Source organism: Lepidochelys kempii, chromosome 5, assembly GCF_965140265.1.
Source record: "Lepidochelys kempii isolate rLepKem1 chromosome 5, rLepKem1.hap2, whole genome shotgun sequence".
NCBI lineage: Eukaryota > Metazoa > Chordata > Testudines > Cheloniidae > Lepidochelys > Lepidochelys kempii.
Genome location: NC_133260.1, coordinates 30402638 through 30419436, shown reverse-complemented (window position 1 = coordinate 30419436; position 16799 = coordinate 30402638). Strand labels below are relative to the sequence as shown.

Sequence of the window (16799 nt, the reverse complement as noted above, 5' to 3'; positions counted from 1 at the left end):
TCCCTCCTTGGGTTGTTGTTTGTTTGTTTGTTTGTATGTTTGTTTAAGGAAAATGCCCTATTTAGAATATGTCCAACTCACCAAACAGAAAAAATAAAAATGCTTGCCTAAAGAAATCTATTTCTGTTTGCCATCACTATGTCTACTATAAGAAGTAGAAACTAAGATACATAATAAATAGACAGGCAACTTGGAATTACAGGTAAAATTCCCTAAGGATTCTGCTAATATAAAATCAAAGGAAAACCCCCCCAAATCCCAGCTCTTATAACTTCCATATATTCAAAAGCAGTTTAACCTCCAGAAATTCCTTTTTCCAAACTTTTCCTCATTGCTGCATTTTCCTCATCCATGGAGTAACAGTACAAGCCTCAACGGTTAAGAATCAGTCTGACAAGTAAACTCCATACTTCCATTACTAGTTCTCAGAGTTGTCAGGAGTGCCCCAATTCCTGTGAATTACATAAGCCAGGTGATCACACTCACACCTTATGAAGGATTTATTTCCATGGGTTGAAATGCATTTGATAGCAAGCGTTAACTTATCATAAAGTAATACAATGTTTTGAAATTATTTTGGAAAAAAGACTTGGATTATTCCTAATCCTCATTAACAATGTGTCTGTTGTGGCTTTCATAAATCATTGTGTGTCTCACAGGTAAACTCAAAAACATAGCAGACAGAATCCTGAAAAGATTTAGATAAACTAATAAGAGTGACCTTTATCCTGAAAGATCCCAAATGCCAAATGATACCAGTGAAATGCTACCTCCGAGTTGAAGCACAGTGACACTATATCAAGCACACAGCAAAACAACAAAACTTTGGAATACGAAATGAAGTATTCAGTGTACCAATAGGGGAAAACACTGAATTGAGGTAGACAAAATTAATGATCAAAGCTGAAATTTTGGCAGGACACCAAAGATACCATATTTATTCTCCAAACAGCAGTTTTTCTTGTTAGATCATAGTCTAACAGAAATGGAATTAACTGACAGGGTGAAATTATCATTCATTTTTCCAAGGTAGAGGGGTGGGAATATACAACTAAAATGCTAGCTAAAGCTAAAACTAAAATTATGCTCTTTGTCCCCACTCCTGTGAAAGGAAGTACAGATAATCAGCAAAACTCAGCTCATACATTACAAAAAAGAAAAAAGTGTGAATTTAGTTTATGTGAGAGGTGTCAGGTTGATAGTCCTGGAAGTCAAAAGCCATTGATTTATCCAAAGAACATGTCCAGTAAGCATAGTGGGAGTGAAAGCTACCCCTCACATCAGGCAGACTACTTCTCAGAGTAAGAGATTAGTCCATTCTCCATGCCCCTTCAATCCTTACAAACTGCTGACACTGCCAGTAAGGGTGCCAACTAGTGCCAATTGTGACAGTGGTTTTTGTGACACAAATATTTTCCAGACTCAAAGGAGACAATGGAGAACCTATAAAAACTAAGTAATGGTGCTAAAAATATCCTATTTCTATACAGCTTGGGGTGTCTATGTAGTAAATGGAGATTATTCTAGGGCAGAGGTGGGCAAACTACGGCCTGCGGGCCATATCCAGCCCGCAGGACAGTCCTGCCCGGCTCTTGAGCTCCCAGTCGGGGAGGCTAGCCCCCGGCCCCTCCCCCGCTGTCCCCCTTCTGCCGTAGCCATGCCGCCCGCGCTCTGGCCCGCCGCACTGCTGGGCAGCACGGGCGGCGTGGCTGTGAGCTCCTGCCACTCTGAGTGGCATGGTAAGGGAGCAGGGAGCTGGGGCGTGTTGGATAAGGGGCAAGGGGTTCCAGAGGGCAGTCACGGGACAGGGAGCGGTTGCATAGGGGGTGGGGTCCCGGGGGGTTGGATGTGTCAGGGGTTCTGAGGGGGACAGTCGGGGGCAGGAAGTGGGAGGAGGTGGATGGGGGCAGGGGCCAGGCTGTTTGGGGAGGCACAGCCTTCCCTACCTGGCCCTCCATACAGTTTCACACCCCGATGTGGCCCTCAGGCCAAAAAATTGCCCACCCCTGTTTTAGGGTGCAGCTCTCTGTCTTCCTGCCAGCTGCAGTTGCATCTCTAATTCTATGACTCAAGTGCTTAAGATTCCCTCTCACTGTTTATTAAAATGCAGCAGTGTATATTACACAGGGATTACACCTTACTCTCTCTGTTATCTCAGAAATTGAAATTAGTTCCAATTAGTGAGGCTGCCGCTACAAGGCTTTGAAGTTTGCAGGTCAAACTACCAGGAGTCTCCTTGGGCCTTATACATTGCACTACATATGCAGCTAATAAAGATTTAAATTAGCCTATTTGATATACGGTGCATATCAGTGCTTCCTGCTACAAAACACATGATGGAATCTTTAATGACTCTTCTCTATCACCTCCAGAAGCCTCTCCAGCAGCGCAGTATCTCCTCAACAAAGCTGCATGGTGTTGAGTACTGACTCCAAAGCACGTTGTTGTGTACGGACTCCTCTACTACTCTGAGTTGTAGTTGATACTCAGAGTATCAACTACTCAGAGTATCAGCTACTCTGTTTCCCCACCCAAGTTTTCCTAGGAAGTCTCCCAAACAAGTACCTACTGCTTAACTTGTATGATCTGATCAAATCTCACCACAAAGTAGTAGGACTGAAGATCTTTTGTAGTAACTGGTAGTTCAAATCCACCTCAGAATAACGTAAGTAAATACTTATAGTCAAATATATATGTGCTGTTGTAAATTTATAAACACTTTTATTATTAATTATATTATTATTATTTACTACTACTACTAGAAACCCTAGTCATGGATCAGGACCTCATTGTGCTAGGTACAGTACAAACAGAACAGACAATTCCTGCTCCAAAGAATTCAATCTAAGTTTAAAAGAAGAGCCAAAAGATGGATGCAGACAGATGGGGAAACAGAAGGAAACAATATTGGTCAGCATGATAGACGGGTCTCACACCCACAGGCATCATGGAAAAGGAGAGACTTAAGGAGGGTTTTGAAGGACAATGGAGTAACTTTGCACATGGATCTGGGAAGCTCTTTCAAGTGTAAGGGGCAGCATCGGAGAAAGCACAGCGATTCTTGTTTGAAAATTTAGCAAGTGGGCAATATAGGTTGGCATCATGGGTCAATTGGAGGAGGAAGCTGACAGCTTGATAAGTGAATAAGAAATGGTCCCTTTGCTGTACTCAGATAACAGGTAATATAACCCCTTTTTAACACCATTGCTCCCTTACTTCTGTGCATATTTTACTACTTCCAGAGAACACAAGAGTAATGTCTTATGTTTGGCCTGAGTGGACAGTAATGACAACGTTCTTTTCCTCATATGGAATCAGATCACTATTATAACTCATTTGGATTTTTTTTTATCTTTATAGTTGCAGGTCGGCAGAGATTTACAAACTGAAAAAAATGCAGTGATGGGAACAAATGCAGCGGCACAGGACCCAGCAAACAGAGCTGTAAACGGGGGAATTTGAGTGGGAGTTCTGTTGGGGAGTTTTGGGGGGGAAGACGAGGAAAACCAGGCAGAGGAACAGACAGGCGAGTGAAGGGAGTGTGTGGTGGTCTGGCAGCGTTTTGGTGCTCGTTGGGGGTTTGTTTTGCTGTGGGTGGTAGTGTTTTGGTTTGGTCTGTGTTTCCCAGACTAACAGGACTTAGGTGAGAAGGCTATGACAGACACAGAGGCAGCAGTGGTAGTGACCCAAGCAGTGGAAGACACAATGAAGATGACTGGATGTGGAAGCTGTGGCATGTACATGATCCTGGAGGGGGGACCTGAAAAGTGTTTCGTCTGCATGAAGTGCCGCCTGATAGAGCTGATAGAAGAAAAGATCCGAGGATTGGAAATGGAGGTGGAAACTCTGGTTGAGTTTAGAAGGGGGTTCGAGCAGATGATGGAGCAAAGACATGAAAGGCTGAAGGGAAAAGCTCAGACTTGCAGATGGAAGCAGGACCAAAGAGCTCTGAAGGGAGACTGCTGGGTGAGGAAAGTGGAAGCATGTGACTAAGAGAACCAGGCAAAGGAAAAGACGAGCTAGTGAAGGAGAAAGAGTTCAGGAATAGGTTTGAGGAGTTGGAAAATGAAGAAGGGGCACAGCAGGGGTCACTGAAGGTGAGAGGGCAAGGAAGAAGAGAGCAGCTAGTCCTATAGGAAGAGGGGAAGAGGCAATGGAGATAACACCAAATATGAGCCCCAGGAGGATACAGGATGGGTTGCAGAGGATTGCAAGGGAAAATAGGAATCGAGAGGACTTGCAGCCAGAGGGAACAGGGGATAGAGCAGAGAATCGCACCATCACCAGGAAAAGGCAGGTCTACATGACTAGGGACTCCTTACTGAGAAGAACAGACAGGCCTGTAACCAGAGCTGATCCAGAGAACAGAAGGGTGTGCTGTCTGCTGGGTGCTAAGATACGGGATGTGGGCCCGAGGCTGAAGAGGATCCTAACGGGACCGGGAAAGAATCGACTGATTGTCCTTAATGTGGGAACAAATGATATGGCTAGATTCTCGCTGGAACGTCTCAAGGGAGATTATGCCAGGCTGGGGAAGACGCTTAAGGAAATCGAGGTTCAAGTGATCTCTTGTGGGATTCTGCCTGTTCCCAGAGAACTGCAACAAAGGTGTGACAAGATTATGATGATCAACAGATGGCTCAGGCCGTGATGCTATAAGGAGGGCTTTGGGATGTATGGCCACTGGGAGGAATTCATGGACAGAGGACTGTTCTCTTGGGATGGACTTCACCTGAGTAGGGAGGGAAATAGACTTCTAGGATGGAGACTGGCACAACTGATTAAGAGAGCTTTAAACTTGGAATTTGGGAGAGATGGTTGGGAGATGTCTAGGTAATCTCCACGCCGGATTTTAACATCAAGAGAGAAGAAAACCAAGTAAGAAGGGATACAGCCGTGGGTAGGAGAATGGACATCAGGAGGAAGGGTAGTGTAGATACCAGTCTAATAGGTGATACTGGCATTAGAATGTCCGGGCCTAATCAGGTAAAGAATGTGAGCGAAGCCAAACAGCAAAAATTAAGATGTTTGTACACCAGTGCGAGGAGCCTGGGTAACAAAATGGAGGAACTAGAGCTATTGATGCAGGAAGTGAAACCAGATATTATACGGATAACAGAAACATGGTGGAATAGTCGTCATGACAGGAGAACAGGTATTGAAGGAAGGTATTGAAGGTGCTGTTTAGGAAAGAGAAATAAAGGCAAAGGTGGCGGAGTAGCATTGTATATCAATGATGAGGTAGACTGTAAAGAAATAAGAAGTGATGGAATGGGTAAGAGTCTGTCTGGGCAAAAATCACATTGGGGAAGAAAGCTACTAGAGCCTTCCCTGGGACAGTGCTTGGGGTGTTCTATAGACCACTGAGATCTGATTTGGATATGGATGGAGACCTCTTTAAATGTTTTTAATGAAGTAAATACTAATGGGAATTGTGTGATCATGGGAGACTTTAACTTCCCAGATATAGACTGGAGGACAAGTGCTAGTAACAATAATAGGGCTCAGATTCTCCTAGATGCGATAGCTGATGGATTCCTTTACCACGTAGTTGCTGAACCAACAGGAGGGGTTGCCATTTTAGATTTGCCATTTTAGATTTGGTTTTGGTGAGTAGTGAGGACCTCATAGAAGAAATGGTTATAGGGGACAACCTTGGTTTGAGCAATCATGAGCTAATTCATTTCAAACTAAATGGAAGGATAAACAAAAACAGATCTGTGACTAAGGTTTTTGATTTCAAAAGGGCTAACTTTAAAAAATTAAGGAAATTAGTTAGGGAAGTGGATTGGACTGAAGAACGTATGGATCTAAAGGCGGAGGAGGCCTCGATTTACTTCAAGTTAAAGCTGCAGAAACTATCAGAAGCCTGCATCCCAAGAAAGGGGGAAAAATTTATAGGCAGGAGTTGTAGACCAAGATGGATGAGCAAGCATCTCAGAGAGGTGATTAAGAAAAAAGAGAAAGCCCACAAGGAGTGGAAGATGGGAGGGATCAGCAAGGAAAGCTACCTTATTGAGGTCAGAACATGTAGGGATAAAGTGAGAAAGGCTAAAAGTCAAGTAGAGTTGGACCTTGCAAAGGGAATTAAAACCAATAGTAAAAAGTTCTATAGCCATATAAATAAGAAGTAAACAAAGAAAGAAGAAGTGGAACCGCTAAACACTGAGGATGGAGTGGAGGTTAAGAATAATCTAGGCATGGCCCAATATCTAAACAAATACTTTGCTTCAATCTTTAATAAAGCTAATGATGATCTTAGGGATAATGGTAGCATGACCAATGGGAATGAGGATATGGAAATAGATATTACCACATCTGAGGCAGAAGCCAAACTCGAACAGCTTAATGGGACTAAATCAGGGGGCCCCAGATAATCTTCATCCCAGAATATTAAAGGAACTGGCACATGAAATTGCAAGCCCATTAGCAAGAATTTTTAATGAATCTGTAAACTCAGGGGTTGTACCGTATGATTGAAGAATTGCTAACACAGTTCCGATTTTTAAGAAAGGGAAAAAAAGTGATCTGGGTAACCTCAGGCCTGTTAGTTTGACATCTGTAGTATGCAAGGTCTTGGAAAAAAATTAAGGACACTGAGGTCAATGGTAATTGGAACAAAATACAACATGGTTTTACAAAAGGTAGATCATGCCAAACCGACCTGATCTTCTTCTTTGAGAAGGTAACAGATTTTTTAGACAAAGGAATCGCAGTGGATCTAATTTACCTCGATTTCAGTAAGGCATTTGATATGGTTCCACATGGGGAATTATTAGCTAAATTGGAAAAGATGGGGATCAGTATGAAAATTGAAAGGTGGATAAGGAATTGGTTACAGGGGAGACTACAGTGGGTCATACTGAAAGGTGAACTGTCAGGCTGGAGGGAGGTTACCAGTGGAGTTCCTCAGGGATTAGTTTTGGGACCAATCTTTTTATTACTGACCTTGGCACAAAAAGTGGGAATGTGCTAATAAAGTTTGAGGATGACACAAAGCTGGGAGGTATTCCCAATGCAGAGGAGGACCGGGACATCATACAGGAAGATCTGGATGACCTTGTAAACTGGAGTAATAGGATGAAATTAAATAGTGAAAAGTGCAAGGTCATGCATTTAGGGATTAACAACAAGAATTTTTGTTATAAGCTTGGGACGCATTATTTGGAAGTAACAGAGGAGGAGAAAGACCTCGGATTATTGGTTGATCACAGGATAACTATGAGCCGCCAATGTGATATGGCCTTAAGAAAAGCTAGAGAGGGTTGGGATGCATCAGGCAAGGTATTTCCAGTAGAGATAAGGAGGTGTTAGTACCATTTTAAAAGGCACTGGTGAGACCTCATCTGGAACACTGTGTGCAGTTCTGGTCTCCCATGTTTAAGAAGGATGAATTCAAACTGGAACAGGTACAGAGAAGGGCTACTAGGACAATCCGAAGAATGGAAAACCTGTCTTATGAAAGGAGACTCAAGGAGCTTGGCTTGTTTAGTCTAACCAAAAGAAGGCTGAGGGGAGATATGATTGCTCTCTATAAATATATCAGAGGGATAAATGCCACGGAGGGAGAGGAATTATTTAAGCTCAGTACCAATGTGGACACAAGAACAAATGGATATAAACTGGCCACCAGGAAGTTTAGACTTGAAATTAGACGAAGATTTCTAACCATCAGAGGAGTGAAGTTCTGGAACAGCCTTCCAAGGGAAGCAGTGGGGGCAAAAGACCTATCTGGCTTCAAGATTAAACTCGATAAGTTTATGGAGGAGATGGTATGATGAGATAACATGATGTTGGCAATTAATTGATCTTTAACTATTCATGGTAAATAGGCCCTATGGCCTGTGATGGGATGTTAAATGGGGTGGAATCTGAGTTACTACAGAGAATTTTTTCCTGGGTATCTGGCTGGTGAATCTTGTCCACATGCTCAGAGTTCAGCTGATTGCCATATTTGGGGTCGGGAAGGTATTTTCCTCCAGGGGGGTCAGATTGGAAGAGGCCCTAGGGGTTTTTCGCCTTCCTCTGCAGCATGGAGCATGGGTCACTTGCTGGAGGATTCTCTGCACCTTGAAGTCTTTAAACCATGATTTGAGGACTTCAAGAGCTCAGACATAGGTGAGAGGTTTATCGCAGGGGTGGGTGAGATTCTGTGGCCTGCTTTGTGCAGGTCAGACTAGACGACCATAATGGTCCCTTCTGACCTTAAAGTCTATGATTCCATGAAATTAATTCCTGCCATAAGCAATCTCAGCTCCACTGAAACTAATGGAGTTTCACCAACCTAGATCAGCAGTGAATTTACCTCAAAGGAACCATGCTTCACTGCATGCTTTGGAAGGTTCTTGTCCATTACATGCTGCACCATGTTTTTCTCTTGTGGAAGTTCAAGCTATATGAAAAATATCCCCAAGTGACACCAAAGTGCAAAAATGCAGAACATATGTAAAGAATCCCCAGAAACAAAGAACAGTAATTGTTCTCCAGAATGGGGGGTAAGAGGTAGAATGCCTCCTATGTTCAAAAATGTCTGAAAGCCCCAAAGAACTTTCCAAACTGGACTTATCCACAGCTCATTTTTCTGAAGGCAAATTCTCTAAATCACAGAAGAACAGAGCTTTGTATATTTCACTTCATTCCCTAAGACTCATAGTTTTAGAATATTTATACGCTAAAGTGGAATAAAAAAAATAAAAATAAAAAAAAAATCCAAAGAACAAATCTCTCAATAAATTGAAAGATAGGAGGACAGCATTATTACAAGAAATAGTTGAAACTCAATGTTTTGATCGGGAGTCTCAAACTCAATTTACCTTAGGGCCAGTGCCAATCTTCAAATCCTCCCAGCAGGCCAATAATGTCACTCTTGCTGCCCAGAACCTGGACCCCCAAAACTCCACCCCCGCACCTGCCTAAGGCTCTGGGAGGGAGTTTGGGTGGGGAGGAGGTCTGGGAGGGAATTTCGGTACAGAAGGAGTGAGAGATTGGGCTCTGGGAGGGAGTTTGGGTGGGGGAGGGGGTCTGGGGTGCAGGCTCTGGGCTGGAGATTGGGTGCTGGGTGCAGGCTCTGGGCTGGGACAGGGGGTGGGGCTGCAGGGGGGGTTGAGGTTGCAGGCTCTGGGAGGGAGGAGGGGTGGGAGAGGTTGTGTGGGAAGGCGGTGCAGGCTCTGGGAGGGAGTTTGGGGGCTGGAGGGGGTACGTGGGGAGGGGGTGCAGGCTCTGAGAGGGGGTTGGAGGGTGCAGCGCTTACCTGGGGCTCTAAGGCAGGGCCGGGTGGGGGGCCTCCATGCACTGCTGCCTCCAGGCACCACCCCCAAAGTGTCCCATTAGCCGCAGGAAGCGGCTGGCAACCACATGGAGCAAGCTGGCAGGAAGCCACTCAACTCCCTTGCCAGTGGTGGGCAGGGTCCCGGACCATTGCAAATCGCCCAGGGGACGGGGGGGGGGGGGGGGGGGGGGGCGCCCAGGGCGGCAGGTGGGGCCAAGGGAGAGACTTGGCCCCAAAACTGCTGAAACCCCGCGGGCCACATTGCGGAGGTTCTTGGGCCGCAGGTGGCCCTCGGGCCGGGAGTTTGAGACCCCTGGTTTAGCTACTACAGGAATATAAGCAATCTATAAATACACATAGGTAGGAACTGCTAAAATAAAAGTCACAGAAGTAATGATGGCAGGATAAATCAGTTTGTGATCACTAAATAAAGATGTAGCCTGTTATGTTATCTATTAGCTCAAAAGCCAGGATACATGTGCAGCATTAATCAAGTTGTCAGCAATAACAAAGGTTTCAGAGTAGCAGCCGTGTTAGGCTGTATTCGCAAAAAGAAAAGGAGTACTTGTGGCACCTTAGAGACTAACCAATTTATTTGAGCATAAGCTTTCGTGAGCTACAGCTCACTTCATTGGATGCTGTAGCTCACAAAAGCTTATGCTCAAATAAATTGGTTAGTCTCAAAGGTGCCACAAGTACTCCTTTTCTTTTAGCAATAAGAAAATATTTTTTAATCATAGATCTATTTGAACTTCTGTCATTCACCAAGAGCTGTATGCTAATCAACAGAAAGGAAACATTGCACCAAACTGCCCAGTGTATGCTGTCACAATGGCAAAGAACCGTGTCAAGCTAACCTAGAACAGTTTACTGCAGCCATCCTCTACTTTATGGAAACATACAGCTCATGTAAGCATAGGATGACCAGATATCAAGTGTGAAAAATCAGGATGGGGGGGTAATAGGTGCCTATATAAGAAAAGGCCCCAAAAATCGGAACATCTGGTCACCCTACGTAAGCACCATGACTCTGAGCTCATTGTTCCATCCTCATCCGAGCATAGTATGTGGCTCAATTCCAGAAGACAGGTCAAGCATTATCATATGCAAGGCCATATTCCCTCCTGCAAACCCTTAAGAAAGCACATGGTAGTGTGCAATGCATTACAGTCTCCTCTGCAGCACTGTGCCAAGACACGACACTCATCCTCTCTCTATGGTGCATTCATTCAAGGCAAACTAGATCATATCCCTTCCATGACATGAGTCAGCTCCTTTTTTCAGCATCTCCCCAAGAGATATTTTTCTCTCTGCATCATCATCTGCCATTAGATTTGGTAATTCACTATGTTCCCTTTTCGTATTGTCCCATTGCAGCAGGGATGGAACATGGTGAAGTGGAAGAGGACACATAATGTTCCGTTCTGCGTGGCAACCCCACAGCATGGATGGAGCATGAGACAGGGTGGGATGTGTTAGGTCCCCATGGCGTTGTGACCCTGCAGCAGGGACGCAGTACAGTGACTGCCTAGCAGGAATGGAGCAAGGTGGAGCAGGACACGTCTCACGCCCTCCACGTCGTGACCACCCCCAGAAGCACGGCGGGGTGGGTAGTGTCCCGTCCCCTCTGCGTCCCCTGCAGCATGGAGCACAGTGGGGGTGGGCACGTGGCGCCCCCTGCCTTACGCCCAGCAGGTCCAGGCGGGGCTGCCACGTGCCCAAAGAGCGCAGCTTCTCCGGGTTCGAACCTCAGCGCCCCAGCCCAAGCTGGTCACATGACCTCAACTCTCGACCCCAATAGGGAAAACTTGCTGCCAATCAAATACACTCCAGCCAATTGCAAGGAAGTGGGTGACACCAAGGCAGGACACGAGCCAATGGACGTTCGCTAAGAGCCAGACGCTAGGGAAGGCGGAAGGCCTAGACGTGTGGCGCGCCCGCGGGTGTCGGATAACTCGGCGACAGAACAACGGGCTACCAGGCTGCTACGAGCGGGGACTTGGCGCGGCCAGGCCCCCACCGTGAGGCGGGCGGAAGGAACAGCCTGAGCCAGGCACCTGGCGGCGCCTCGGGCCCTGTAGTCGTTATTACGTCATCAAAGCGCGCATTAAATCGATCCCTTTTCAATCCCCCTCCCGGCCGGGGTCGCACCCCGGAGACGCGCGCGCCCCGACGGGGGAAGGACGTTGCGCCTGGTACTCACCGCGAGGAGCCTCTCGCCTCGTCTCGCCGGCTCTGCCGCTTCCTGCTCCCCCAGCTCGCCGAAAAGCGGGGAGGGCGCCGGCCAATCGCGACTCGCATTCCCGGCCTGCACCGCGTACCGGAAGTGACGGCACGGTGACCTTTAGCACCACAGGGCGCTTGGGTCCAACTGACCCGGGGGACGCTGGGAGTCGTAGTCTCCGTCAGGAATGGCGTGGCGCGGCGCGTTGCATTCTGGGGGGAGCCGCGGGATGGGCTCTCCAAGTTCGGGCGTACTCTACCGCGGCTGCCGAAGCGGGAGCTCGGCCCGCGCTGTGCCGGGGGTCTCCGCTCTGCGGAAGCGGGGCGGCGGCTAGAAGTGCCCCAGAGGCTGCTGTCTGCTCCCTAGCGAGGGCCCACGTGTCTCATCCCAGGGCACAGTGCCGGTTCTAGTCCCACTCGACCAGGCCTCCGGCCTGCTGCTCGGGTCGCAGGCTTGACACTGCCGAAAACCTTCCCCGTGATCAGTATTTCCAGCTTGTTTCAAGTGTCCTGCTCTGAAGTTTTTTACCTTTAATTTTGTTTTGTCACCCCGCCCGCCCCCCCTTCAGGCCAGGGTAGGGGCGGGGCAAGGCAGGGGGCTAGTCTCCCCAAGTTCGCCGGCCGGCCGGCCATGATCCTGCTACCAACACGGGCATCTGTGCCTAATCCTCCCCCTGTAGCACCACGCCCATTAACAGCACATCCTTCCTCCAGGAGAAGGAGGTTTTAGTCGAGGTGCGTCTACTACGAGCCTTGTTGACAAAGCTTGTCTGCACTTTAAAATGTTGCAGCAGTGCAGCTGCAGGGCTTCGTTCTTCATCTCCACGAGAAGTGGTAGCTTGGGCTCCTGTCAACCTAGTGCCTGGTGTCTGTGCCTGGTGTTAGGTTGGTTTAGCTGTCGCTCAGACGTGGATTTTTCACGCCCCTGAGTGATGTACTTATATCAACCTAATTTCCTAGTATAGACCAGGCCTTAGATGACTCAAAAGGATATAACATTTCAATGCCCAGGAGGGGGAAAAACGAGACGACAATGTCACAATTTTAGGGTAAGAACATGTGTATTACCATTTTCCCCTCCAGGAGTGCCCAGTTGGGTCTCAAGCCTCCAGCAGTCACTTGCCTCTCAGCAGGGACCTATGTTCCAGTCCTTTCTGACTGGGGTTTAAGGGCTGCACAGCCCCCCTCCCACACACTGTGAAAGCCTCAGGAAGCTAGTCTGCTAAAGACCAGCTCTGGGATGTGCTTTTTCTGAGGACAATGACCAGTGTAGGTCAGCCATTACAAGTTACCACACAGCTCTTCCAGAGCAAAGTATATTTATTCATACAGAGAAAACAAATACAATAAAAAGTTCTTGCACTCTTACTAAACATACCAGAAATCACGCAACTTCCACGTGGGGAATCTGGGAAGCCAACACCCCTTCGAGCTCTTCAGTGTTGAGGTCTGCTTAAGACCAAAGGTCCTGTCTGCTGAATCAAAAGACTGCAAGTCAGTTCCAGGTCATCCTATTATACCAAAAGCCTTTTTTTTTTGTTTCCTAGTTTTGGAAAACCCAGTCTGAACCAGTATATATAAACTACTCCAAAGGGTGGTGCTTCTCTTGAGTTGTTTAATAATCCCTGTGGCATTGCAGTAATCCTCCCCCGTGGAGTAGAACACAGTCATATACAAATAATTCATAAATGTACTGCAGTGGTCCCCGAAGCTACTGCACCGGATTGCAATATCACAGGCACTATCAACACCAATCAACCAACCTTCCTATATCCTGTCACAATCCCAGCAATGTGAAACTAGCTATTAATGCCGCATGTCTAGGATATTAGCAAAAAAGGAGCACATTCATAAGCTTTCCCACAGACTTGTGACTATTATGACAGGTTCGTATGTGCTCACTTGCAAAATTGATGTTACTGAGCTCATCTTTAATGGCCAGTTGGCTGTTGCTCCTTTCCCAAGGGCCATAGCTGCCTGGGCTCCCTTATCTTGGGGCTCCGCTTCTCGTTCATAGATGGAATAACTGCTTGTACTTTAACTGTGTGTGTTAGTGAACAAATCCTACTAACAGCAAACAAAATGAAAATTCAGTGAAATTCAATTGAATATTTTTAAATAGTCCTTGGCAAAACCTGCATTCCTAGGTATTCAAAGCTTCCAGCAGCTGTTCAATAGCTTGTTTTGTTTATAACATAAAAACACAGAATGGCTGCCGTAGCTTTATTTGTGCCAATTAATTGTAATTTAATGTCAAATTAATAACCTTCAGTAGGAGAGATGCAATTCCTGGCACTGTACTGGGAAAAATGTGAAACCAGCAATAGTTCAACCATAAGGAAATGATTTTATGGCCTCTGATCATTTCCAGATGATCAAATTATTGTATACAATTTGTGACTGCAACTAAATTGACACTGGTACTTTACAAATAGCTTCTCATAAAGTAGGATTCAGTTTTGAAAAGCACCCCATTATTTTGTATATGTCATTTCCACATTATACATATACATGTACAAACAAAGAAAAACAATTCAGTCTTTCTGGAAATGACTTAACAAATGTAGTTGCTTTCCTGAGTAATTAGAAATGACATAAAATACAGCAGCTAAATAAATGTGTTTGCTTTTTTCCCACTTACCTTTCTGTGGCTGTTGATGTTTTAAAACAAATTTACCCTGTCTTATGGTTACAGGCCTACCTAGTACCTTCTCTAGTCTATCAGAGTGCTTAGGGTTGCCACCTTTCTAATTGTTCATAACTGGACCCCTGAGGTCCCACTTCCTGCCCCACCTTTTCTCCAAGGCTGCGTTCCTGCTTCGCCTCTTCCCTCAAGGGTCCGCCCTTCTCTGTCTCTTCTCCCAAGGTCCTGCCCCCATTGCTCGCTCCTCTTCTGCCCTCGCTTGCTGGATTGTCTCCACCTCCCTTCCCCAGCTCCCGCTGGGTTCCCTCTGCTCTGGGGCTGGGACGGGAGCGGCTGCAGCCTGACAAGGAGCTTGCCTGCAATAGGAAGCAGCCCCAGCTGAGCAGGGGCTGGCACAGGTTAATGACCTCGTGCCCACCCCTCAGTAACCGGGCTTTTGGTCTGGTCAATACATCTGACCAGACACTGGCAGGTCCCATTTTCGACCAGACTTTTTTCTTCAAGAAATTTCCGGTAAAAAAACGGGCATCTGGCAACCCTAAAATGGCACCCGGACACAAGCCATTGGACTGTCCAGGTAAATAAAAAATTAGACTGTCAGGGTAAAACCTGGACAGGTGGTAACCCTACTCAGGCCTTATGCCTTTGTCTGTCCTAAGGTGGAAGCCCACGATTCTCCCATCTGACATCGGACTCTGGATCAACTGTGCTTCCCTAACAGGTTCAATTGGATTTGGTATCTATGGTTCTTCCCTTCAGGATTCGGTAACCAGCAGTGAATACTGTGACCAGACAGCATTCATAAACCAAAGTATTGATTAATGTAACCCTTCTGCCCGTCAGAGTTGGCAGCAACAAGGGCCGGGTTCAATATCTAGGGGTTCCATTCCAATAACACAATGCAAACCGGCTCGAGCCCCCACCCAGTGACCTGGGACCAATATATACCACCCCCGCTGGGCGCCTCCAAGAGGCAATACTTCCCCTCTCGCAAGCACATAGTCTGAGTGTAGCAAAAGTCTTTTAATAACAGAGAGAAACAATGTGGCATTATGTTGGGGAAACACCACCAACAGGATTCATAACACAACCCATGAGCAAAAAAAAAACCCACCCCAGGCAAATTGGGGCACGCCCTTTTCCCTTTGGTTCTTGAGTCCAGCAACCCCAAATCACCCAAAGTCCCAAAAGTCTCTGTCCCTGGTCAGGGCAGCCCCAGAGTTCGAAAGTTTATCGGCGGAGCTTTACCTCCCAACCTGGGTGGAAATGGGACGGGGGTAAGAGGCACCTTACGTGATCTGAAGCTGACCACCCCATAGCTCCATAGCGGCGCTCCACTCCGCCAGCCGCCCCACGAACTCCTTCGCTCAGCTGCGCTCCGCTCCACCAGCCGCCCCACGAACTCCTTCGCTCAGCTGCGCTCCGCTCCGCCAGCCGCCCCACGAACTCCTTCGCTCAGCTCCACGGCCCACAAGCAGCTCCTGCCATCCACACACAGCTCCGCGTTGAACTGCTTCACCAGCCGTCCCCCAAACTGCTCCACAATATAGCTTCAGGCTCCCCCACTACTTAACACAACACTCAGTGATTTCAGCTCTTAGGTGAATTCAGCTTATAGTAGGGGAGCCCCAGTGCTGGTGCACTGTCAGCCCAAAGTGAGCTCAGCAGCCTATAACTAGACTTCTAATGAAATCAAAATTAGCTCTGATATTCTACGGTGGAGAGAGGAGGAAGTGCAATCAGCATGTAAGGCCCTCACCAAGGGGCCCATACCACCAAGTATTACTACTTGTCCCCAGCCTCTCTCCATTCACACAGTTTTGGAACCCATGACCCTTGCCTAGCGAGTGCTACTTAGTTGATGGTGAATCCCTCCATCATAACAAAAGGCCACGTACAGTTCCAAGCACAGTTCCCATAATCAGGGTAATAACAATTTATTCTTCCTGCCCCAATAACAGAGACACTGGGGATCCCACAGCAGCCAAAGTGACCATTTGGGCAGCTATGGTCTCATTCTAGGCGTGGTGGGTGTGCCTATGCAAATGAGATCGGCCCCTGAAGTTCTTTTCCACAACTTGCCACACCTCACCACCAGATGTCAGGGTGGAGCTCATCCTGACACTGCTTACATTGATCTTAACAGTAGGAACTAGGCATAATATGATAAAAGTATTTTCACACAGCAAAAGATCTACATGATTATCTATTTCAGAGTAACAGCCGTGTTAGTCTGTATTCGCAAAAAGAAAAGGAGTACTTGTGGCACCTTAGAGACTAACCAAATAAATTGGTTAGTCTCTAAAGTGCCACAAGTACTCCTTTTCTTTTTATGATTATCTATTGTACCTAAAGCCCTACCATCCTTTGATGGGAGCCCTCACTCTAGAAAGGGTTCTTCAGACACTCCCAGCAGTGTCTGCAGTTGTCAGTCTATTGCCTCTCAAACAGCTTCCCAAGACTCCCTCCCTGCAGAGAAAGGGTCACCTTTTTGTCTACTCAGAAGTCCTCTGTCTTCTCACTTTCCCAGGATTGGACCCTGCTGCCCAAAACCAGATAGGTGAGTTCTGCAGAGGATCAGTGGCAGAACATCAAAGCGAATAGCTCTTGCATTGTCCCTTAAGTTTTGGCAGAAGGGTGTCTCTCTCAAGATATTTTCCCATT

At 46.7% G+C, this 16799-nt stretch overlaps 1 protein-coding gene across 4 annotated transcripts in view; it reads right to left on the bottom strand.

The window, feature by feature from the left end:
* The window catches only part of ZNF131 (zinc finger protein 131), a 40782-nt gene extending 29198 nt beyond the window's left edge, over positions 1-11584 (bottom strand). For 3 of the 4 annotated variants that reach the window (XM_073343864.1, XM_073343867.1, XM_073343868.1), the window contains exon 1: positions 11472-11584. The gene's annotated coding sequence lies outside the window, so the exon portion shown is untranslated. Of the gene's footprint in view, positions 1-298; positions 453-11471 lie in introns of all 4 variants that reach the window. The other variant, XM_073343866.1, reaches the window with a different exon arrangement.
* Between the last annotated feature and the right edge of the window lie 5215 nt (positions 11585-16799).